The sequence below is a fragment of the Haliaeetus albicilla genome, chromosome 15 (genome assembly GCF_947461875.1).
Source record: "Haliaeetus albicilla chromosome 15, bHalAlb1.1, whole genome shotgun sequence".
Lineage (NCBI taxonomy): Eukaryota > Metazoa > Chordata > Aves > Accipitriformes > Accipitridae > Haliaeetus > Haliaeetus albicilla.
The window spans coordinates 17,688,668-17,715,112 of record NC_091497.1 but is presented as its reverse complement, the minus strand read 5'-3'; the positions used below and the strand labels follow the sequence as shown (position 1 = coordinate 17,715,112).

General features: G+C 40.1%; 2 long non-coding RNA genes across 3 annotated transcripts in view; both read left to right on the top strand.

The window, feature by feature from the left end:
- Window positions 1–26,445, top strand: part of LOC138689149 (uncharacterized) — a 187,511-nt gene that overhangs the window by 156,658 nt on the left and 4,408 nt on the right. The window lies entirely within an intron of this gene.
- On the top strand, window positions 22,712–24,077 carry LOC138689148 (uncharacterized). The gene is made up of 2 exons (XR_011327999.1): window positions 22,712–22,835; window positions 23,832–24,077. It is a non-coding gene; the product is annotated as an uncharacterized lncRNA (long non-coding RNA).

The following is a 26,445-nucleotide window of genomic DNA, read 5'->3' as shown; positions in this document are numbered from 1 at the left end:
CTCCAGGTGGGTCTTCCGAGGCCAGGAGAGCCGCCTGCCTTTGGAGCGGAGGACAGGCTGCGCCCCGTGCGAGCGGAGCCCATTAGCGGCATTCCCCAGGAGCTCCGGGAGGCAGAGTGCGCGCCTGAGGCACAGCCCCTGCTGCAGCTCCTGCCGAGGCGACGTGCCTCTGCGTTATCCCCAATGTGGCGCCATGCCTTCAAGGCACAACTGAGTCCTCAGTGTTTTGTCCAAGCTATTGCTTCAGAGCTTGAATTTATGATATGAACAGAGATAGCATAGCTCTTAACCAAAGTTAATCATCAAATATTTATGTACATTAAATACTACGGTTATTCATAGTCAGAGATAAAAATACTGCTTTTTAGACAAGGCCACCATTTACTGTATGGGTTTTAGTCTTCGACAAATTCCCCAAATCTTTAGTTCTTATCACAGATATACCCTCTTATGGTTCTTCTTATGTTAGAAAAATTACCCATAGTTGCACCTCCAGGCTTGGCCCGCTTACTTTCTGCTCAGTTCACCTCATCCCTTTCCTTTTCTCTCCATGGTGGAGACCATTTCCCTCACAGTTATTACTTTTCAGTTGCTCATATGGTATGGAAAATTTTGTCTATTTATTTAAAAATACTGGGGCAGAGGGGGTGACTTTTAGGCACATTTTCTTTCAAATGGATCATCTGAAGATCTGATTTAATGCACTCATAACTCACCGGAGCTAGGATTTCCGGGAGGGCTGGTTTGACTTTGCTAAAATGAATTTGCCTCTACCCAGCACAGAGGACAGAGAACAGTAACTTTTGCTACCATGGCTTTTGCATATGTAGGCTTTGCACAATTATGGAGGTTTTTAGCCTGGAATTCACTCAATTTACCTGCTTAGGTCACGGCTTCTGAAGCAATTGGTCTTATCTAACAGCTCCCCCAAAAAGGGGGGAGATGCTCCCAGTCACCCCTTCCTGTTCCTACCTTTCTTCTCCCCTGGTAACAACTACATGCTCCTTCTCTCTCCTTTTGACTAAACCTGGCACTTGTCAGACTGATTCAATTTGGTGACTTACCAGAAGCTAACTACTTGTTGATGTCATTGTTGTGTTATGACAGGATAGTTTTCAGAGGGCTGATGAGGTTAGTCAGCTCACTGAAGACCCAGTGAGTATCTGCGGTGGCACAAGGTGAGCAGCAGTATTGCACAGGTAGGAGCAGAAAGAACAGGTCTTACCAGCAGCTGGGAGCTTAGCCCACAACACACTCCAACACAGTCTAAGCAGTAAAAACTCAAGTGAAAGGTGCTTCCAACCCAAAGAGAGCTGAACCCGACAGGAAATCTCCTTGGATTTAATACTCTGTACCTTGTTAATAAGTAATAGCCTAGTTATTGACTGCTTATGTTTACAGTATAGAGACCAATACGTAAGAAAAGACTTGATAGCCCTATGACATGAAACACTATGATCACAGAACACAATGCTGAACTAAACTAATTAGCCCTGCAGAGAAGGAAGACTTCTTGTTTAAAGTGCCATAGTGCTCTAAGATCGGTATATTGTTTCCAGGACCAAAGCTTGTATTTGTTCTGCATGCTACTGCATCGCTCAGCAGTAGCAGCTGCAATTAGTGGTAGTCAGATAATTCTGATTGCCTAATGCAGGCATGCCTCAAGAAATGTCAGGGTTGGTTTGGGGCTTGCTGATATTAGACAGTATCAAGACCTATTTGCATAACATTGTTTCAAGAACAATATCAGTCAGTCAGTATTCTAACAAAATAAAATTCTTCATAATGTGCCTAACATTCAAACTGAGTAAGTTGCAAGTATAGAACAGCCAGTTTTTCAAGCATGCTCTTATTTAATATTGTCTATACTTCATGGTCACAAATGGTGCTGAGTATAACCCTAAAGCTACACACCTACCAGAGGAGACATTCAGGTCAACCAACACTCTAAAATATATTTGGGGTGGGGGGACATCTACAGTCACCACACGCACACTATTTGGGGTGATAAAATACCTAAAGTAAGATCTTACATTTTACAAGAAACCAGCTACAAAATTGTAAGGTATTTTGTACACATGTTAACATATGTTTTCCTTTACGTTTGAAGTAGTTGTGGAGTCAAATTATCCCCCTCCAGTTTCAAACGTTGCTATACCATCTTCAAAATTTGGTGCACAGTAAATGCAGGTTGTGCTTTCATGTACAGTCCAGGCTTAAGGTAAAAAGCTGAATTTAGAAAAACAGATTCTCCAGTATGATTAAACACAGGTGATGAAAAAGAAAATAAATTAAAAATACTTGAAGCTAAGTTGCCTTTTCTTGAGCAAAGTCCTAAGGGCAAACTCCATATCCTATGGACGTCTTCTGCCTTTTCACTACTGGAGTATCATAAAAGAGGTAAAATGGAACAGAGCCAAAGCCTCCTTTTTCTTAGAGTAAAGCCTGTTTTACAACAAATGGATAGCTTTTAGAGCACCAGTTGGATAGAATAAGGCCAAAGAATAAGTGGCAGTACATCACATCAAGAGCAATAAGTAGAAAGCTGAAGAACCAACATAATGAATATACACTTTTTAAAGGGTATGGGAAGAGAGGGGTGAAACTGGGTTTCTATGGTCACGGGTGAAGCATTTGGAACTAAGAACCAACACCACACTGGACGTATTATGTCATCTTAACTACCCCAGCCATCCCAAGAGAGCTGGCCAATGCCCCTGCTTTTATTCTGGGAGCATCAGATCTGTTTGGCAAAATCCCCTTAAAAGGGAAGGTTCATGATAGTGGATGTTTAACATTTTTTGTCTGCAGGCGCTCTTTTCAAATGCCTATTTTGGGGATTCTCTCTGCATCTGAATTATTTCATAGCTCAGTGCAGAGACTTCTAAATGCCACTGACATTAACAAGTTGTACAGAGATGATAATCTCAGTTGGGCGCCACAGATTGAGAACGTGCCGGTTTGTATGAGTTGCACAGACTGTCAGGGATAAGAAATGGAAAGTGCATAAAGCCAAGTGTCATTTTCATAAGAACTCTTATGTTTGAGGAAAAACCTATCAGAAAGGGGTGTCAAGAAAGATCCTACAAAATATGAATCATTCTACAAATGACTGGTTTGAAAACAAAAGTGAAGCAAAATAGAACTGGAAAGCTTTTGGGGAGGGTAAGATAATCTTTTCAGACAAAGCACCATTAACAAAATTTGTATTAAAAAATTGTAGAGCTGACTGGAGAACTAAATTGGGCAGAGCAGCTGACATAGAAAAAGTTATTTACTTTGAAGCTGCCTAAGAGATCATATGTTTCCAGGCACTGAAAAAATTTTCTATAGCTACTAGAAAAGGAAACTGGAAGTGGTATTCTTATAAAGGACAACTCTGAACAGTGACCTGAAGTATATTCAGATTAAATGCACAATTCTGATTGTACCCATTGAGAACTGGCTTTACTCAAATCTGGCTATGAAGATTTTCAGATATTTTTATTAAATACCTCAAGGACTGAAGCTGGTCACAAACTCTTGCTAACCATTCCAAGCAGTGTCTGCAGCAGGAATAACTTTATATTCCAATTTTATCACTAGCATTCAAAAAGGATGAGCACACCTGTGAATTCCAGCAAGTCCTTTTCTTTTTCTTTTTTTTTTCCTTTTTCTTTCCAATGGTCCATGTATTCAGCAAATTATGGCTGAGTCAGTGTTAAAGAGAGTGAAACTGAAAACAGTATCAACAGTCAGTGTAGAGCACTTTGCAGCTGCCTGACTTTGCAGGGTGGCATAGGTACAGAAATGGATCTTGCAATCTGTGGTCCGTATCACAGTTTCACAACTGAAAAAATTAAACCGTGACCGAGCAGCACATACATTATGGACAAAAGATAGGCGAGCCTCCTCAAAAGTGGGCATACTGTGATCTCATTTATAAAGAGAATAATGATACTTAAATCTAGTCACAAAGGACATATGGCAACATAAAAGAATGGTAGAGGGAATAAGGGAGAGATTCACAAAGGGATTTAGATTACACTTAAGTGTCTAACTACTATTTTATGCATTTAAATCCAAAAGTTATTTCTTTAGGGTTTCTGTTTAAAACCTGGCTGATCCTGAAAGCCCTTCCCACATCATGCTCCCACTTGCTGGCATTCAAGGTTGCCCAAAACCACTAACTTCCTTTTCTTTCCCATTCCAGAAGCAGCCCACTGTTGCACAGTATCCATTTAATGCCTCAAACATATTTAAAAGGTTAGGCTCCCTATGAAATAGAGGCAGAAGAATGAGTAATGGTGACTCTTCGTGAAGTGGTTACCCATGTTGTGCAAGACTGACGTTCAGACCCTCTTTTGCCTAAAGGAATTTGAATCCACAGCTTCAGGGAGGGTACCACAATCCTCCAACTACTGGGTAGCATGACCTCTCTTTTCTAAAACTGTGTTACCCTGTATGCAAAGGTTTCAGCTAGAAACTCACTGTCGCCTGTAATTTCAGCCTAGGTGGGGAAGTCTAGAGGCCCTTGGGAAGGTAAAACCTTTGCACTGAAACCTATTAAAATACTCTTTCAATTTCTCTTATTGACTGCCAGTAGAGGATATCACACTGAGAACAACACAGTCAGCCCCCACATCACCTAAAGCATCATCCCAGTAACGGTATGGAGATGCAGTTCCTTTGCTGTCTTTCATTAACAGCCTGTCCCTTTTTTTTATGATAGTGGTTTGTTTTCTGAGTGCCTGGCAAGTTCAGCATTTAAACTAACATGATAATTTGATAAAAACTTTAGGAGGAAAAGAGAAATGAAATGTCTGAGAGTTAACCATAGGGACTGATTGCCAAATAGATATGACTTTGGATGTAATGGTCTTTGGGAGAATTCTGCTATGCCTTCCTCTAGGGACCATCCAAAGAGAGTCACTACTTAAGCCAAATCTAAGAAGCACTCATTAGCCGAACGGTCAACTGGCCCAATACATACCACTACAAAATATGAGAGCTAAGGTTGGCTATCGCTTTCACCAAAGTCCTCCGAGACAGCGCTTGTGGATATGGGGAAATGTCATGTCAAACTCAGTAGGTTTCTGCAGCTTGTGTAGAAGCTAATCAGCATTTACTGAACACCCTCCATGCTGTAAACCAAAGCTGTGCACATGCTGTTTGCTAAAATTGCAGGATGTTTTTCTATCAAGTTGCCTTTCCGTTACATTATGCCCTGTGATTTATATTGCTAGCTCTGCTGGATTGTGAGTATTGCCATGGAGGGATATCTGAAACATGCAATTCATAATTGAAGTTGTGGATGCATGCTATTGTATCTAGGAAGCACTCTTTCCTCGTTCGATTGCTGTATATACAGTGTCAGTTAAGAGATGATCTAAACGTTTTTGAGGGACCTGTTCAGAGTTATTTCATTAGAAAATTTCTTTTGCAATGCACGAGAAGATTCTGAATAGATCAAAACCAAAATGGAGTTTTGAATATTGTTATACCTATTTGAGATGATAATATTACGCTTTTTATAAATAAAACATTTTGGCTTTATCAAAGTAATTATTTGTAATAAGATTATTTGAAGTAACTGAATAAAAAATGTTTCAGGTTTTCTATGACAGGAAATAATTTGAGATTTCAGCATTTCACACATTTTAAAGACAAACACATTCTGAAATGTGAAAATTCCTGTGAAATGGAAACTTCATTTTCCAACCAGTTGTACTAATTGACTTTTTTTAGTACTAAAGAATGTAGTTGTGTTTTTCCAGTGAACTTCTGATGTCTGATTCCAAACGCTCATTAACTGTGATTTTCTCATAAACGTTTGTTCCTATTTTCTTACCCTCTTCTTTCCATACCTTTCCTCCACCACTCTGACTTATGTAGTTATTTGACAAACTATATGTTAAAGCAGATATTTTAACTCAAGAAAAAAGGTGTCTTGGCAGGTCAAGTCAGCACCACCAAGTGCTCCTGGATATTTAACAGCAGAGAACCCTAAGAAGTGAAGGCAGCAAAAGGGAACAGTGGTCCTTGCAGTCGCAGCTATTGCTAGTTATTTTGGAAGACTGAGGACAGCTGCTGGCAGGTCCCAACACAGAAATCCCTATGTACTCACGAATTGGTCTGAATGGTCAACAATGATGTGAATACCTGCAAAGGAAGTATTGTGTCCTGATGTAGGGGTCTGCAAAGATAACTACTTATCAGCCAGCTGAGAAGCCTCTTTGGTCTTGATTATGATCTAACGTGCAGTCTTCCAGAAAATTTATTCTGGATGAGGCAGTAGCTTGTGTAGTGTCCTCAGGAGATAAGTCATCATAGAGATAAAGATATCCACTTCTACCCCTCCTATAGCTGGCTCTGCAGTCTTGCCATTCTCACACCATATGACGGCATCTTGAAACCTTGCCTGACAAGGGAATTAAGTGAATAACTTTTCTTTTTTTACCACCTATTTTTATATCCCTTCCCCCAGTCTTACATCAGATGAACTGATGCACTTTGGGATAATGAAAATATGATAGGAGTGTGTGATTAGATAAATGAGATTTTTCACTTCAGTTGATGAGACTTTGTGTCTCACTGCTCTTTATTGTATATACCTGTTTTATACTCAGAGTAGCAAAACAGAGTTCCTCCCAAATGAAATGAGAAAATATTTTCTCAGATTTCCCTCTAAAAAATGGTTTTAAACATTTTCGCACACTGTGACAAATAACTATTCGGTTGGATTACATGTGACAAAAACAGTTATGACATTTGTGATATGTAATATTCATGCTGTGCAGACACACACAAAAAATTAATTTTCCCTTCCAAATGTTAAAAAATAAACTGTTTCTCACCTGTAAGAAGTAATTAGGATTCCCACTAATTGTAGATTTTTTTTGTTTCACTATAGTTCTGCATTGGAAAGGAGCAAAATCAATTTTGTAATGCAATTGCATTTAGAGGGAGAAAGAGGACAAAAGAGTCAGATTACTAATATACAGGAAATATATGTATGTGTATTCCTTCTTACCATAAATACTGACATTTTATTTATCTGAATTAATCAATGCATAGGAAACCTACCAGGAATCATTAAAGCACTACACAGTAAAGACAAACCAACAACAGAAGGAAAAATTTTAAAAAATCAAGTATCAAATGAAATACTTAGCTAAACAGCACAGAAATAACCATCCTACTCAGAAAGAAATCAATTTCCAGTTAGTCAGAGGAGGACGAAAAAAGTAAGAGGGTGACAAACAAAATCAAGAGGGCAAGGCAATGAGCAAGCAAAGACAGGTGCCTTCAAATAAACTGTGCTCCCCAAGCCATGGGGATAGATGTAATCAGAGATACACCATCACTCCAGTATTTTTGAAGGTACTACACATGTGAAACCAGGGGAAATAAACAGAATTGGTTGCGTTCATTTTCATTCTAATTTGAGTGTTTTCTTGAAAGCTTTGTTTTCTATTGCTCAGTATAAGCAAAGTATGCACTAAATTAAAAGTAATCTCAAAACATCCATTAAAATAATGCACTAAAATCTGAAGGATTCAGATTTAGGATTTCTCCCAAAACTCTTTCTTCGAAAAAGTATTTATTTACTGTTCAAATACAGCTGCGTTAATTTTAAAGACTTCATATAGTTTTCTCTTTTTTTTTTTGTCCACACAAAACAAAAATAAATGTATGGGTCATGTAGTGTTGTATAACTGATATACCATTCATCCCTGTAGCAGCAGAATAGGTCAGAGTGCCTCTGACCACCCATGCCACTTGATGACTAACACGCTCCTGTGCTTCATTTTGGACCAGTCCAACCACCTCCTTCAAAAAGTAACTTGTTCTAGAGGGCCTCAGCAGTGGCTCTGTAAGGTTAACAAAGCCAGGTATGTGAGCTTCGTACAAGAAGGCCCAACTGATGAGAGTGCTGAAGTACCTCCATACATTTTAGATGTGCATTTAAGTGATTTTCTAGAATGGATGCTTTCCTGAATCTGTACCTGAAGGAATCCAATATGGGTGAGGTTCTTCTTGGCCAGCCTGAGATGTTTTATATGTCAACATTTACATATAAATTAGTTGTCTAGATATTTAGGCAATGGAGAGCACTACACATTTGCAGAGTTCAATTTATCTGACATATTTAGACATCTACTTTTGGAAGAGGAGAATCACTCCCCAGAAGCATATTTGTGTTGTTTGTTGCCTGTAAAAGGAGTCTAGGCAATTAGCTCTGATAGAAGCATGCAATACTAATCCCACCCTAATTAACTAAAGATATAAATGTTTCCATTTCCCTTGACCATCATCATTCCCGAAATATTTTAACAGGAATGAGCTGCCTTTTGTCCATTACGTGTCTACAACCTTAGTATAAACTGGTGCATATTTTCTTTTGGGTATAAACCCATTACAGGAAACAAAAGCAAGGCAGTGTCTTCTACTCAAAAACTTGCAATTAAAACTTAGCTTTACGTACTGGTTTGTTAAAACGTGTCACATTGATCCACCTGTGAGGTGTCAGGTTGACAGTCTCTCTGACATTGAATCCAGTGGATGGGGACTCAATACCAGCTGTGCCAGGAGGTCGGTGGTAATGAGAGTTAAGGAAAGCTATTGTTGCCAGTGAGATGATCTGCAACAGAGATAAACTTGCACATGGCTTCTGTTGTGGCTGATAACAAAAGAGAAGCAGAAAAAGGGCTCTGAAGGCTCTTAGCAAAAAAAAAGTAGCAGACAGATGTGCTGAATCTTCAAGTCCAGTGCAAATGCATTTGGGTCAGGAAAAGTATAAAGAAAAAAAGAGAGGGAGAAGAGACCTGAAGATCTTCATCAGCAGGTTTATATTTTCTTGAGACTGTAGAAGACAACAGTAGTCCCTAATTTTTCCCTCTAGCTCCATTTGTCCTTACAGTGTTTAGATGGTCAATGCAGCTAATCATATAAGTGTGCACAGAAATAACAAGTATATATTGAAACCACATCTCTTTTTATTCTACCCTGAATTTGCTTTTCTTCCTTTCCCTTAGAATAAAGACAGGCTATTATGCCAGCCTGGACAGTACTGTGACAGTACACAACCTCATACTTCCCAAATTCTACTGCCTGGCTGCTTTTATACCATTTATAGTTTCATTTTCTCCGTGATGATGAACTACAGGACTTGGTTTTGACTCTCAAAACTAAGAGCTTCATTAAAGCAGGCTGTGATTCTTTTCACATCTTAGAAATTAAGTCATTTGCTGTTAATTTCAGTGCTGTTTTTCATTAATTCTGAGTAGTACTTGGCTGGGAGAATTCTGGAAAGATTCTAAGTTGGTGGAGGGCATGGTGATGGCTTTTCAGCAAACATTCCTCTTTTCTCCAAACCAGTGACTTTAAAGGTGTCTAGAAGCAGTGACTGGCTGGCAGAAGCATGTCAAAACCTTTGTGTCCTGGAAACTTCTTATTAAAAATGCCCTGTCAAACTGTAGTTGTCTATACTTCCTCCCTTATATAAACCAGGTTTTTTGGCATTAAGCCTGTCTGGAACTTTTCAGTCTTTCAGGAGTGTCTCCAGTGTATCAGGAGCTCTGACTAGGCTATAGTGACTAATGCCTGAAAGTGTTATTAAGCAAAATATCAGAAGAAAAATAAATTCCATGCAGTCCCCAAGATGGACTGTTTGTAGACTTGACTTACTCTTGTATAGATTTAACAGCAAATAGTAAATAATGTCTTTTGGGGCTTTTTAAGATGCTTAGATAGTGTAACAGGCAATTTGTATATATCGAATATGCATGTAACTACATAGTATTTAAATGTTCCAGCATGATCCTGGTTGAATTCTAACTTGTGTACATATATTTCATCTACCAAAACCTCTCCTGCAATCTCAGCTCCATGTTCTAGTTGATCTATTAACATTTTTGCTCACTGCTTCAAAATTGTTACATCCTGGTTTCTGCTGCCTTCTGCTACAGGGCTGAGGACCATGGAGGTTGTTACTGAGACTCTGTCTCTTCTGTAATTTAGCAATCATTTCTCCTTTTCTTGTCACTGTAATATTTTGATGCCAGTGTTCTTTAGGATACTCAACTTTTCCCTTGACTACATCAGTTCTGAATATTTTGCTGCCAGAGTCAGTCATGGAAATGAAAGATTCAGAAAGTAATTTTCTTAAGGTTCTGCTGCTAAGTGTACTAAGTGCAAGCCACATTCTTTTTTTTCTTCTTTTTTTCTTTCTTTTTTTTTTTTTTTTAACTGGGACAACTTTTTAGAATGCAGCTTTGTGTCTATCAGCACTTCAGAATGCTAATGAGAGAAGTTCCCAGAAGAACCCGATTTGCTAGAACTGTTCAGACTGTCATTCATTCATTTGGGCTCTGCCGAGTATGATACCACTGTGACTCCCAACTATTACACACTAGACTAGTGCTTAAAGCACTTAAGAAGGCTATACAATAATTCTGGTCTTAAAGTACCCAGCCAGGGCCGGAGCAGCCAGGTTCTAGGTGCATCTCAGCTTGCAGTATCACCCTGAGAAGATCCTCCGCTCCATAGGTGTATATTCAGTGTGCGTGTTCACACCTTTCCTTCTGAAGTTGGTCTGAAGGGCACAATTAGGGCACGCATACCTATAAATTCATACCCCCAGACTGATAGGGCTGTGGAATACCTGCTCTTCTTCTTCATCAAGAGCTCTAAACACCCAGTTTTGTCGCTAATTGAAGAACTGATATATCAGTACTTAAGAGAAAGCAGTTCAGATACATATTTTCCCCTTGTTGCCCCCTTCCTACTGGTTGCCATTGATGTCCCAGAAATCAGCATGAATACCTAAATAAGTGCCTAATTATCTTTCTTTGGCAGCTCTCCATCCCAGAGCGGGACACCTTACCTAGCCTGCTGAGACTCAAGCGTCTTTATTGACTGTCTGTCCTAGCGACACTGCAGAGGATCAGTAGCTCTTCTTTTGGTATTTCTGTCTCTTATGGTGTCACACCTTTCAAATCTGGAAAGAATATCTCAGGTAGGCTGACTGCCAGAAAATGAAACAGAAATGTAGGAACAGAAGTGGTATCTCTGGTGTTTTAAAGTTCTTGATGGGTTTTTCTTCCATACAATTGCTTTGGCCATACACATACAGGAACAATCTGGCATTCGTAAATTACTTCAGAGTCGCTCCTTTAAAATGAACAGCAACATGTCATGTGGTGGGGACCAGGCTTTGCATTGCCAGGTGGGAGACCTGTCTTTGATTGCTTGATTAGAGGAGGACAGCTTAGGGAGGAAAGAGGAATGAAGTCAATAGTAAAATAGTTACAAGCAAAATTATTTGATGAGCTTCCCCATGTTTTCCAAGAATCTTCTGAATTTTAATTAAAATGTGACCTAGCAGCAACCCTGAGTACTTCCCAGTTTAGGGGTTAATTGGAACATGAATCTCAGATGCCATGGCAGAAGCTGAACACCAGCCAAAAAAGTGCCAGCTGCCCCCTCAGAGTGAGCCGTCTGCTTCAGCGCTTCTGACCCACGCCAAGGAACCTGCTTGCTTGCTGGTTTCCCATTTCTTCACTTCTTCTCTCTTTTCTTAACACAGCTAAATTTGGAACTATTTAAAATGTCTTCTATACTTTTATTTTTCAGAAAGGCAGGTAGTACAGAAAGCTGCTGGCATGTTGAAGCTAAAAAGGTCATTAGCAGCAGAGTACAGAGGCTTTAGGGAGAATTTCTGTATCTCTTGCCCCATCCTATCCACGTCTCCTCCTTAATCTTGCTCTCTTTCAGCCTGGAAGAGTACACACTAGCTCACTGTAGCCTAATAGTTTTGCTTTCTAGTCCCCTCTCTTTCTCCTTTGTGCTTTCAGTAGATTCAAGGATCAAGGCCTAGATATTTCTTTTAGGTTGTTGAACTTTAGTGAATAAGAACAAAAATGAACAAAGCCAACATGTTTTTCATAAGTGATAGCCAACAGAAAACTTCCTCTGGCTGAAAAGTTCAAAGACTGTATTTTCAGAGACAGAGAAACCTAGCTTTCCTACCATGGCTTTCTGGATAAATATTTTGTACTACTGGGAGGGAAAAAAGTAGCTGTGAGTGAGTTTGCAGCCAAATCCTTCATTTAAGGACAATTTTGATGATCATTTTGTGGAAAACAGGCTGGAATGGCTGTGGTCAGTTAGAGGGAAAAAAAGTAAAAAAAGGAAGAAAAGAGACAAGAAGGGAAAGAGGGAAGGAATCAAAGAGAAAAGGAAACAGTAAAGGACTAACAGTAGGAAGGAAGGAAAGGGAGAGAGAGAAAGAAAGGAGAAAATGCAAAACATGAAGAAGGGGTTATCTCATGTCTACTTTGATTTATCTTCATGCAAAAATAAACCTAGTCCCTTCTTTTCCTGAACCAATTCTTCCAGCTTCCTTCTGAGGCAAGAAAAAAGTTATTCACCTTTCCAGGTAAAAATTTACCTCGATTCCGTATTGCAACATTGAAAATATTTGCCGGGTTGGTCTTTTTAAATTCTTATTCAATGCGTTCTATAAGCAAATCAATATTTATTTTGCTTTCTTTCTCTCACTGCCTGATGACAGAGGTTTTCAACATCCAACAGGTCTTTTCTTGAGCAGATACAGGTAACTCAGGTCCTGAGTCAGCAAGTTCATACACCTAACTTAATGCATATGCTCTGATTCACCCCATGCAGCAAAACCCTGAAACTCCCTAGGTCATCCACTGCTGAATCAGAGCCACACATCTCCATGAGGCATACCAGAAGTTCAAATTATTCGCATCAATGTACATAATTTTGTATATGTCAGCATAGAAACATATGTGTTAAAAAAAAAAAAAAAAAAAAAAAAACAACAAAGAAAGAAATGCTCCAGCTTTTTATCAAGAATGCAAATGATCCTGGAGAGATTTATTTAACCAAATATATACTCTTATATTTCTCCTTTTGAAACCGCATGGGAAAAGTGGGGTATAAAAGACATCCCTGCTGGTATAGTTCTGCCCCTTCTTAAATCCATGGTAAAATCTACCCTGGCTTCAAAAGGAGTTACAGAAGCAATGCAAAATGTCTTTGAGAATTTTACCTGAAAGGACAGATCTGCAAGGGATTTTAGTTAAATGTCACAGCATCTGTCCAAAAGGTGTACTTCTGCAGTAGAATCTGCAGTCCTGAGTTGGATGTCTGTTTCCTTACAAATTGTACGGGAAAGCTGGAATCCACAAAGACACGCTGAGCAAGGAAGCACTTCAGGAAATATTGAGATTAAGCATATGGCTTGAACTTTCTCCTTATTCTGCAACTTATTTTTTTATTAGAGGAGATGCCTTCTTCCACTTGGGATCCCTGGTTCTACAGGCCTGAGTTACCACGTTTTACTCCCTAATGAAAGGGGTTTCCTTTTCTAGCTTTTGGATAATAAAGGGCCTGAGAAATGCACATCTAGTTTTCTTTGCCACGTGGAAATACAATCTCCCACCTCCCAGAGGAGTGCTCATTCTCCCCAGCCAGAGCTTTCCTGGATAATTAAGTAATCACTGCAACAGACAGAAAGTGAGAAGTACTTGATAGTCAACCCCCCCCCCCCCCCCCCCCCGAGAAAGAAGAAGCTGGGTTCCAGTTCGTGAACCAGTGTATGTATTTAATACTAAGTAATCATTAGAGCAGTGACTGGAATCCAGATCTCCCTTTTTCCCAGGTGACTGCCTTAAGTACCAGACTCCTTCTGTCTTCTGAGAAGCTTGTTCTTTCACTAGCTTAATGAATATTTAATCACTCTCTGTGAAGTGGAACATCACATCTCGCAAGGAGAGGCTGTGAGCAGCCAACCCCAGAAAATCTACCAGCCTGATGCTTAGAACATTTTGGTGAGAGATGCAGTTTCAAATCCCTAACAAAATAGAATGAATTGAATCAGAATTTTCTACCTTAAATGAAAACAAGTTCAGACTTAGCTTAAAGCATATGCTCTTTTCTACTTTTATGCAACAAATACTGAAGGACTTGGCATCCCCCATTCATCTACAGGGCCACACAACTCATGCAAGGTATATCGGGAGTTAAACCTATTCCTATCATATTGCATACACAATAAATGTGCTGGATAAAAATAACTTAAAATCCAAAGATTGCATAGGCATGTGTTATACATCTAGAGGATCAGGGTTTAGGCAATTATCATATTGTCCAGAAGCAGATTTTAGACTCTTGGATAATTTTAATAATGAAACACTGGCTGCTTGGGCACAGACTCAGGGAAGTATATCATCTCCTAATTCCTTTTTAGGAGTTAGGAAAATTAAGAACATTAATTAGACAGTCACAGACTGCCTAAATTGGGTGCTTAGGCTTCCTAATTGATTAGTGGAGAGAGCTAAGCACCAAAGAGCAGTCCAGAGAGTTTACCTGCTGGGAGCAGACTCACTTAAAGATGGCTGTTATGAAACATTAGCCACAGAATATAGCTGTATCACTGCCTCCCTCTGAAGTTTAGGCACTGACATTAAGAGCTTAATCCAGTTGCCTATACATAGGCATCTAAAGCTGTGTGAGACAGTGCAGGGTAGCCCTTCAGCTGCCCTTTAGCTGATGCTCCAGAGGAACGAAGGTCTCACTTAGCTGGTGGTCATGTCCACCAGCTCGGCAGACAGGTAAACCCAGGGTGCTTGAAATAGCACTAGGGGCTTATGCATGGACAACTGAACCAAACCTTGAGCAAAAGATTCAACTCCAGACTGTAATAATGTAAATTTAGGAGTCTGTAGGTATGTGTATACAGGTAAGGTAGTTGTTTAAATGAACGGAGATCGTGGGTATGAACTCTACATGAGATGTGGGTGTCCCTTTAGATCTGTGTCATATTCAAGAGCCACCATCTTGAATAAACTAGAGTATCTGAAATAGCGCCTGGAGCCAACAAGTGGAGAATTGAATCTAGCCTTCAGTCAATATAGACAGCAGAGTCCAGAGAACTATTCAGGTGACCAAACACAGCAAGAATCCAGCGTACTTAGCTGAGGATAACCTCTTGAAAGAGCAGATTTCATGTGACAGTGATGGCTGCAATCAGTTACAATGGAAAAACATCTCGCAACAAAGATTTGTGGGACCAGAGGGAAGGCAGACCTAAGGAACTGCATATGACTCAAGCCCGGTGGCTAGGCTTCTCTACTGGAAACTAAGAAAGTGAACTGGCCAGTGTTTTTAGGAAAATGTGTGTCAATGATTATACAAAATAAAACAGAATGCAATTCATAAACCATACCAAAAGAAGAGATCAGACTCTGAAGAATTCCCAAAAAGCAATCCACCTATGCTAGCATTTCTTTGCACTCCCGGTGACCAATGACTAATGAGTGTTACACAGCTGTCCATCTCTAACAGGAGAGAACACAAGGCCTTTAATCCCTGCTGACCTGATAGTGTAATGAACAGGCTATTCCTTGGGATGTAATAGATGAGGTTCAAGTCATCTCAAGCTGCAGCAAGTGCTGAACCCAAATCTTGAACAAGTATCCTAGTGATAAAGCTTTCTTAGAGAAAACAGCAGGATCAGCTCCAATTCTGTTTTCAAAGGCATACTTGACACTGTAAGCCAATAAGGCCCCTTGTTTAGACCATATGGCATCATTACACTGTTGGCTTTGGAGCTGGAGATCTATCAATTTATGATCTTAAATCCTAATTTAGTTACCAAACTTCCCAATGAAATTCACAGGATGAATAGGAGTTAGAAACGTAAATATTTTGTGGACTTCCTGGGATGAACTGGCAACTGAGCAGAAAGTTAGAGCATTAGGTTTTGGACTTGGGTCTCAAAGGTAAAATTCATCTCACCTAACTTTAGTTCTGCAGTTTAAATGCCCATGACTAGGCCAGTCACCCTAGTGACTCCTTTATCATTAACAAAGGCAACTTCAAGTCATTTCTTCATAAAATCAATATCTAAAGTAGGTCAGCAAGGGACTCCTTTCCTAAACGTAGTGTTTAGTGCCAGATATTCCAGATACCACAAGATATCATGCCTGGCCTCAGCTGTAATTTGGTAAGTCAAGTATGCAGTTTCTGTTTGGTACCTGCCCATCCAACACACAATATAGATAATTTGATTACCCTACCACCTCTCCAATGGCACTTGGCACCTCTGTAAGAAAAGTAACCAAGCTCTTTGAGTCTCCTGATCCAATGAACAGAGTCACCTGTCACTATTCTGCTTGAGACTTCTACATCGCCACTTGTGAAAGGCATCTGAAGGTCTGGAATAGCAACATTTTTAGCAGTACCACTTAGTGTGACTGAGGAAGGACTGTTCATATAAAAAATGAAGTCATCTGTATTTCATCACAAACCATTTTACAGTTAAACATTTAAAAGCTAGTTCTTTAGTCATTTTGAAATATAACTATCCTAGAAAGCTGCTTTAAAAGGGAAACAAAATAATCTGTATACTCATTAAGTATTAATATTGAAATGTAAACCATAAAAACACATAGTTTTACCTTAAGCCAACAATGTTGTACTTTTTTCATCTTTGTGTTAAATATACAACATTATTATGGATAAACAACTACTATAAATATTTTACTGCAAACTGGTTATAAAATAATAATTTTTAGGTATATTATTTTCTCATACATTTAAAAATAGGTAGAAATAAAAACGTATATTATACATAAAAGTGATACATAAAGGAACTTTAACAATAAATAGTTCAAAGTTAAGGTTTATATGTTGTATCTTTCTTGTTTAATATGAATGTTCAGTATATGGGCAAAGTAAGATAAAAGACAGCCCTTATTACTCCTTCCCTTGTTTTTAAGAGCATGGTGTTTATAAATACTGTGATGAGTAGGAACATGTTCTTGTTCTGAAACTTCAACTCCTTTTTAAGGTGTTGGTTTCTGAAGATATTTTCATTGGGTTTGTTGTTAAAACTTTTAATGTCCTTTTTATCCATACACATTAAATACTTTTTACAAATAGTACGATTCAAAGAATACTCATTAACATTCTTGTTTACAGCAGCAGTCTGTCGGGGGGTAATAAACGCTCACCTATGACTTCCACCCTCTCCAATCTGTCTGTTGCTCCAGAGTCCGAAAACATAGGCTTCCCAGCTTCTAACAGGGTTACTGAACTGGAAATCTTCTCCAACAGAGGAAGCAAATTTTGCCTTTAAATTTTCTCCACTGAAGCTGTTTTGATATTGTTCCTCTCCCAAATGCAGCTGTTCGAGACCCTCTATTGCTTCTGGCTCCCGGAGTCATATGAAGGCACATGTATGTATATTGGTGTATGCGTAGAGTATGATATGTGTTGTATAATATACTCATGCTTGCGTTTTTTATGGTCAGATGACTATTGAAATCACATAAATATTTTACAGGAGAGAAAGGATTAATTCTTCCTAGCTGTAACCCTCTAAAAATGAAGAGAAATAGGCACCTCCAAGGAGTGATTCATCCATCCTACATGAGATACTTGTTCAGAGGTGGACTGAACTGCCGTGAGATGTTTCTCTCTTTACACTGACTCCAAAGAGACCTGAAACAACCAGTTCAGGTTCAATGTCTACTTTTTCAGTGTCTAAAGCCAGCTGAAGGGAATCCCAGCCTAATTAATTGTTCTGCCTGAAAGGAAGATAGCAGTATAGCTGTATCTACACAAAAGGAATTGATGATATCCGTGTAGTATAACTTTGGAGAGTAATACTGCCCTCACCCCCACTGTCTGTTGTTGCTTCCTCCCTACCTCTCTGTGAGAGCTACCTGCCGTGGCTATCTCGGCTACTTTTACTTTCCTAAATGCATCCGTCCCAGGCAATCCCCTCTGACTCTCAGGCCCAAAGGTACAGCACCATCCTGACCGGTACCGGTGTCCTCACACTACATAGCACTTGGCCCTGGATCTTACCTAGGACTTCTGCTGGGTTCATGTAGCCTTAACTCAAGTTCTGGAGTGAGAAGGGAGAGAGGAAAGGAAGGCAGGCTGTGTTTAAAATATCTGAACTAACATGACGGATGCCCATTGGAGTCATTTTTAGAGCAGTTGTAAGTAACAAAAATTTAAAAACAGCTAAAGATATAGTCTTACCAAATACGTTTTGCTATTGACTGCAGGGGGAACAGGAGACTTCCTCTTTTTACCCACCTTTTCTTTCCTCTCCTCTTTCCCCTCCCCCTCAAGGCAAAGAAATCAAGCTGGATCTCTGATAAGGCAATGAAAAACTTCTAGCACATCAAGCCCAACCTAGCAATCTGCTGTTGTTCCTTTCGCATGAATGACTATAAAGTCATTCTCATGTTCACACATCTGCAGCCAAAACAAATGCCTGAATGACTCCCTATATTCCCAAGTTCTTTGAGACACACCTGAATGCCATGTAGACCTGGGCCACAACGGATGAGGTGAGGATGTGTAGCGCTCCAAGGGTGGTTAACTAGCTGGGGATTTCTGTCTGTGCCAAAGCCAGTGGAAAGGATAAGCAGCTCCAGGGAGCTATTGAGCTCGGCTATCGCAGTCAGCTGTCTTCAGATGAAACAAATCTCCATTCAGAAATGCCTACCTCTGTATTCATGAACAACAGCAGAAGTCTAACTGTTAGCTCAGAACAGGCACCTTGTCTCTTTTACAGTTAGAGGTAGGCAAGATGAGCGTACAGCTCATTGACGGTTTTCTTTGGTCACAAGGTTCACTCCGTGCTGACTGATAAATATAGAGCTGCCACCCAGCATGACAGACGTGCATATGAAATCAGTCAACACGTGAATTCCATCAGATTCATGTTTGGGCCATTAATTACAGCATGTACCTTGGGGTGTCCCACCTGCAGATGCCTTAGTAGCAGCGGTAATCACATTTATTCAGATAGTAAGAAACACTTCCCGAGTCATATAGAAAGCGCTGAGCAGAGTAGTGCTCAACCTGAGGGACACAACACAGGATAAAGAGGAACAGTAAAAGATATAGACAAAAGGATATAGGGGATGACAGCAAATGCAATGTTTCCTCTATAAAGAAGTGAGAGGTGGGATAGGAAGAATCAGCTGAGGTAAACGGAATAAGCTACACAGAAAGACAAGGTTAGGTGAAGGGATTGAAGGTCAGACAGGGTAAGGGGGATGTTGTCTTTATATCATATCTAGACAGTATGACAGAAACCTTTTCCTCGGGATCAGTGGGCATTCCAAGTCCATGTACTGCTTTTAAACTGAATATGGAGGAAAACTTCAGCTTGGTGGTGTTGATTATTGCCCATTAGAGATTGTGTGGAGACCACCAAGCTCATTTCACTTCAGATCATGGAATGAACTAAAATTGAGGTCCTCAAGGTGAAAAGCTAGTTTTTTATCCACTACGCTAAAGAAGTAATTTCTTTTTTTCTATTAAGCAACTGTGAAAGGAAAGATTGTGCAATGACTAGAAGTACATTGTAAATATCAGGGTTACCAAAAGTCACAGAGAAACCTTTCAAATAATCCGACGTGGTGATAGAAAGAGTAATACAGTGAATTTGTATTGATGCAACAATCATTAACCCTACACCTTCACTTTCATTTGCATTAAAGAAGCAACCGACTGTATGTTTGTGACGTTCGTTGGTTTTACCCTACCAAAACTGTTTGGCAGGTTGGCTAGTTTACTGTCTGTGCGTATACATGTGTGTATGTGTGTCCATTTATGTGTTTAAGCATGTATGTTGGGAAATATATTTCGTACTTTAAGTTCCTTATGTTACAAAAAAGTGCACATATATTATTCCAATATTTTAAATATGCACTGTTAAAGACTACTTAGGATTGCTAAATTATGTGAATCCAGATTCTGCCACTTGAGCAGCTGTTAAAAGCTATTACTTTGGGCAGTCCTACCGAAATCTGTAAGATTCTCAGGGAATGAGTTAAACATGCAGAATCTGACCCAAACTGTTATTTCCACAGATCACTGTGAACTACTATTTGTGTTCTCAGTCTTATGCAGAGACTGCTGTCACTCCTGTCTCTCATATATTCTGTGGCTTGTCCTATCCTTTATAGATGAGCCCTTGTAAAGCTAGAGATCGTTGAAATGCCTGACTCCATTATCCACATAAACCAGCAACTATTCACATCATTTTTCAATGACAAAGATTTGAAATCCTATACTGGGCAGGCAATTTTAACTGGAAAACTGGGAAAGGCTATTTAATACTGAAATAAATAATCAGGAAGCAAGTAGCAGTGAATCATTAGGATGGTTAAGAAAAAATAAACAGAAAACAAGTAACTGAAAAAGCAAGGATAAAATTAAACAGTAATGATGATTTATAGTAAGATACTCCGAGACATGACAGAAGTCTCAGTACACCAAAAGGAAAATCTTGTTTGCTCAAATTATTTGTTTCTTCTGTCTAATGAATGTAATTCTAATATACAAGTGATAACACTGGCATTTCTTTGAAATGTTGATTCAGTTTAATTATGAAAATCACCAAGGTATTTTCTGGCTGCTGCATCACTCCCTGTACTAAGATTAATCACATCAACATCATTCATTTAATCTTCAAAGAGGAAGCAGTTGTCCACAAAAGCCTTCAAATAGCTTCATTAGTGCAATTTTTCAGACTCAAACACTTAGCTGGCAGCATATGATTGAGAGTAAGGAAGGTCATTATATTCATCTGTTTCCTAATCCAATTTATTTTTTTAATGTTTCTACATTTTTTTGTGGATAAGTATAAGCTCCACATTCTTGTCCTTTGTTTTGGACAACCAAACCATACGCAGTTCCAATACAGACAGAATAGTTGGTGGCTATCATGTTTTACTCAGTTCACGATGGGATGCATTTGAACCAGAATATGCTCCTCTCCCGAGCCCGGCACTGATTTAACATACAGATTGTCTTTGTCACCAGTCACAAGCACAAAGGACCTTAAGATGTGTTTACTTAAACATGCAAACAGGGTTAAAAAGGTGAGACACAGAGCAATGTGCCTAATGTTTTCGATGCCAGACTGAGACCTATTAACAATGTTTTAGAGAATAAAAATAAGTCTAACCTCTCCCCATTATTAATATTTAATTACATGCTAAGAGCATCATCCTCTTCAGTCTCCCATGGATGCTGAAAAGACCTTCCCTTGCTTCATATTACTTAAAAACTTCTCTAGCACAATCCTGTGCATTTTCAGAAAATCACGATACCTGATGTCCAATTAGCTGATATTGTGGCACAGTCTTTGAGCAGTTTAACTTTTAAAAAAAATATAGCATTGCAACCTAACATATTCACACCGAGCGTGGCAGCTCACTACCAAGATCACGGTGACAACCTGGTCAGAGACAATTATCCTACCTGCATAGCACTAAAATAGCCACTGATCAAAATGTGCTTAGTTCTATTACTGAAAACCAAAGCTGCCAGGTTTAGTTTTGAAGCTGTAAAAACCAAAGACTTTATTAAAGTTTTTGCTAACATATTTGCCTGCAGCTGTCAGTGGATTGTGCAAAAATCAGTCAATCAGAAAAGGGGAAGCCTTGAGATGTCAGGCAGCAAACGTAATTTTTTTTTTAAATAAACTGTTTAAATTAATTAAAATTTTCCTTCCATTTAATTTTAGGTGAGGAGAAAAATCAATGTTATATTCAACAAAAAAACTTGGGCAAAAAATTTACAAAAATGGATCCTAAGGCTCCGGTGAATTGCCGCGATTGCAAACATGCCAATCATTCAGAGGTTCCCCAAAAGAATGGAAAGATGTGTTTGAACCACGAAGGTGTTTGTTTTATTAACTACTGGATTTAGTTTAGAGAGAGGAGCTCGGGATAGTTCCATAGCTACAAAGCTATATGCTTCAGTTGTCACTGTATCTCACGTAACTATTTTCATTCCTTTCCCTGGCTTATAAACAGCGCCCATGCTCCATCCTTGGTTCACAGTGCTATCTAAAATCAATTGCTATATGAAAGAACAGCATAAAATGTAGGCTCCATGTGGTTCTCAAGCTAACCACTCAAACAGTGTATAGGTGAGGCTTTTATAACCACAGGTCCCCTGCACAAGCAAGGATTTTCTTTGTGCTTCTACTTAAAAAAAAAAAAAAAAAGGAAAATCAATATTCTCAAAAGCAGTTGTATTAGCTAATACCCCACTTGCACCTTTTTGTAGATAAGACTTCCCCAACTCTGGTGCAGGATGAAAAACATAGGCTGGCACAATATTTATTCATGGCAGAGAAAATTAAAGCATATCACAAGATGAGTTTACGTACAGGCTTCAGTCCTTAAGCCCATCTATGAAATTCAGTGGACTATTTTTCTTCTTGTGAGCATTTTGGCTATGGAAAAGTCATGCTGGGGGACTCCTCACTCCTGACAAGAGATTGAACAATAGTCATGGAAATCATTTTGTTTAGGGCAGAGGTCAGGATGCAATAACGGACCAACATAGCAGGAAAGTCACAGCAGCTGGAAGAGTTACCATAGCTGAAGTGATACAGAGGCCACCAGAGTTTGTCTCCACTGGAATTTGTAAGGCATTTGTCACCTGGATATTCTAAGCCATGTTGATATCCCATCCTTAGTTCAAGGTGTTAGACTCCTTATATACTTATTGCTACCCCAGTATATCAGAACTTTCCTTGCAGGAGCTGAGGGCTTCTGCGAAGGATTTTTCTTAAAAAAAAACCAAACAAACAGCAACTTTGAGGTTCGAGTACTTGCACTTTTTAAAACATTTCCGTGAACTGCTCTCAGATCTTGCCACTGGATCTTGGCAGTATGAGGCCACATCATTTCAAGCTGTGAACAACAGAGGGAATGACCAGGCTTATCCTGCAATTTGTCCCGCTTCACTGGAATACTTAGAAATTGTTAAGCAAAGTAAGCTTATTTCTGCTTCTACCTTCTCTCTGCAGGACATAGTGGGGAAAAATAACTGTTCTACTCTGCACTTTTTAAACAGGAGTCTTTTAAAAAAGAGCAACTGCATATCACTGGAATCATTCCATCCAGAGAGTCATCTGTCCTCATAGTTCAGTACTATAATCAGTATGGTCCTAATAACTTAGACTTAAAGGGCTACTATACTCCTTGGGTGACATTTAGGCCCTATCCTTCACTCCTCCTTTTTATTCAGATAGTGTTATCCTCAGGAGTCCCAAAGCGTCTTGGTCTCAATCAGGCCTTAATAGAAGCAAAAGTCTTCAGAAAGGTCTTGCTGTGACAAATGTAGGTATGATATGCTACTGTTCTTTACTGTTCTCCTCAAATCTCAGTTTCTCTGATTGCACACTACTTCTCTGAAAACTATGAATTACATAAGGAGTCTAACCAAGACGTATGCTGCAAGTACTGCATCGGTTATTAGGCAAAGATATGAAAATAAAGCTAATCACGGGGAAAGCTTTTTCAATTCATCTGCCTCACACTGTCCATTTACAAGCCATTCATTTATGTTGGTTGCTTTTAATTTTAACAGTAAATGAACTTTTGTTATTAAAGTAGGAACAGATCACTGAGTAAGTGGCAATGTGCAATGGGAATGAAGAATCAAGTAAGGATATATTTACGTCAGAAAAGTAAGAGATAAATAATCTGTAACCCTTAAGGGCGACAATGAATACAAATCTATTTAGATGGCTGCTAAAAACAAATTGGGATTCACCCCTCCAAGGGTCCTGCTCTGCCTTTTTCTATATTAACAATACACAAGTTTTCAATCAAAATTGGTACCAAGTGAAAAACCTTCTTTACAGAGCGTGAAGAAGTAGAGATTCACCTTTCTGACCACCTTCTTTCCTGTCTTCTATATATCCTCATAAAATATTTACTCTGCTTCTGAATGACCACTCTGATTATCCTTAGACTCCTTTTCAGATTCCCTGATGATGTCATGGAAATGTTAAACCCATTATGCTAAGCTAGGACCTCCATCTACTGTGACCTCTTGGCACTAGCTTCTAAGGACAGCATGATACTTTTACGTGAAAGTTAGTCTTCCTTCGGGTCATCGATAGATGGACTCGATACACCGGCACTTCAGTCAACACCGGTAAAATTTGAGCAAGGCCACGTAAAAAGCCCAAATCCGTTTTATGTTTACAGTGAAGTGATTAAAACATCTATTAAGAGCTACAATTGTATTCTATTGGAAAATAAGCATTTGTATTATTTCATGGGTCCACCCCATAGGTAATACATGGCGTTCCTTTTCATTAAGCTATTAGGGAAGTGATTAGTGACTAGCACCCTGCTCTAATTATCTTTAATGTAGTGTTTCAAATTGATCATGCATAATGCAATTAGAAATCATAATTAAATTAATTTATATTGATTTAAGCCTTTATAAGTTGTTAATAACTATGGCCCATTACATTAATTCCTACAAGCCAACATTAATATTTTCAATATGCTGAGATATTTCACTTTTTTCCCCCCCGTTCGTGGCGTCGGGCGCTTCATTATGGCGTTCACAGGGGATGGCTGCCGGGGGACGTGCCCGGCAAGTGTCCCCGGAGCTGGGGGCTCCAGCTCGGCAGCCGTGGCCCTTCGTGGTCCAGGGGCGAGTGGGTGCTGGGGGGGACGAACGAGCCGACGGCTGACTTTAACGGGGGAGTAACAACCCCTGCCCGGGCCGACAGCGGCCCTTTGTATTTCCACGGGGACGGAAAGAGCCCGGCAGCCACCCAAGGGGAAAACTCGGGGCGTGGGAGTCAAAAAAGAAGGTCCTGGGGCTTGCGGGGACCGGCCTCTCGCCCGACGGGGGGGTCCCAAATCTCTCCCTCCTCTCCCGGCAGTGACCTTATTCCCTCCCATCCCCCCGCCCCCATCCACCCCCACCCCCCCAACCCAAAAAGCTCTCGCGAAAGTTACCCCCCCCTTCAACTTGTGCAGCCTGGCCCCCTTTTCGAAAGAATTACGCATAAAAATAAAGGCAGTAAATCCCCCGGTGCGGGCTGTCAGGGACGAGGCAGCGCTGTCAAACGGGTGTGCTTCCACCCCACCCGTGACACCCTTCAATCAGAAACCGGTGGTCCGGGGTCAAAATAAGTTTCCCAGGGAGAAGGATGCCCGGCTATAATAAAATCTTACAGCGGGGGGTTAACAAACCACTTAATAAAACAATTTATGCTTAAATAATATTTCTTTTAAAATAAAATCGGGGTGTGCAAACCAGGATTTGATTTGAGAGGCATGAATTCTATTATATGTACAATTTAATCACGGGGTATTTAAAATAGACATTTCCATCTAAAATCCAATCAGAAATCAACACAGTACCTCGAGGCATTAAGATGATCATCTCCATTTTGCATTTGTAAACCGGTAGAAATAAATGTGGCTTGTGGATACCAAGAGGTCAAGTACGGCTGCTCAAATATTTTTCTTACAAAATGACGGATTTATTAGACAAATAAGTAGCCCGGCTGATGCAAAACCCCCAGTGATTGAATTTTGACGTTGAGTCAACAACAACTCGAACTACATCAGTGCTCCAAGATTTAGTTATGATGGTAGAGATTACTGAACAAATAGGAGGCAGAAATGAATACAGATTTCCAAGGATCTGCCCCTGGCACCCTCTTCTTGACATTCCCCTCCATATGCTGTCCCTATTCACAGTGTATTCTAATTAAAGGACTGGGCTATGTCTTCTAATTTTACAAGAACTTTTAAATAATTAGTCTGGTGTGTGTTAAAAGGGAAAGCTTCAGACATAAGGGGATTTCAGTCCCTTTAGGATCTCTCCCCGGCTTTGCAGTTATCACAGTCCCTTCCGTGAGGAAGGGTGGAAAACGCCTCTGATTTGACTGCAGAAAGACACGAACCCTGACCAAACCGCCGGATGCAAACACAGGCGTCCTCGCTTCGTTTCCAGCCCATGCAAAGAGGGCGGTTTGGGGGTTTGGGGGTTGGGATTTGGGTGCGAGATTTTTTCTTTTTTTTTTTTTTTTTTTTTTTCCCCCCTCCCAGTGGCAGAGACGTTGAGGGTCCAGCATTCCTGGGAAAAATCTGCCCACGGATCCCAACCGCCCGTGAAACAAGCTGGGGCTGCAGCCTGCACAGCCCCGACAGCGGGATTTTTTTCACGCGGAACCTGCCCTCTCCTCCTCCTCCTCCTCCTCGTCCCCCCCTCCCCGCTGCCCCAGCCCACAGGTGGATGTTCCCCGGCCCGAGCGCTGCGAGCTGCGGGTGCTGCGGAGCCTGCCTGAGCGGGGGGAAGCGCTCTTACTCCTGCTGCATTTCTTCAGCGCTTTGGAGCGTTACTTTTACTTGCTAATCACGAAGGGGCGCTTAAATAATTGAGAGTACGTTTAAGCATAAAGCAGTCAGTTTCTAATCTTTTCAGGGGGAAAGGGACTAATCTGCACCTGCTGTGAGAGCCCTTTTTTTATTTATTCTGTATATTACTTCCACTCCAAGCTGGACCTGATGGCTCCTATTACAGTTGAGCTTTGCGGAATCCATACCCTCCCTTTCGCAGCCCCTT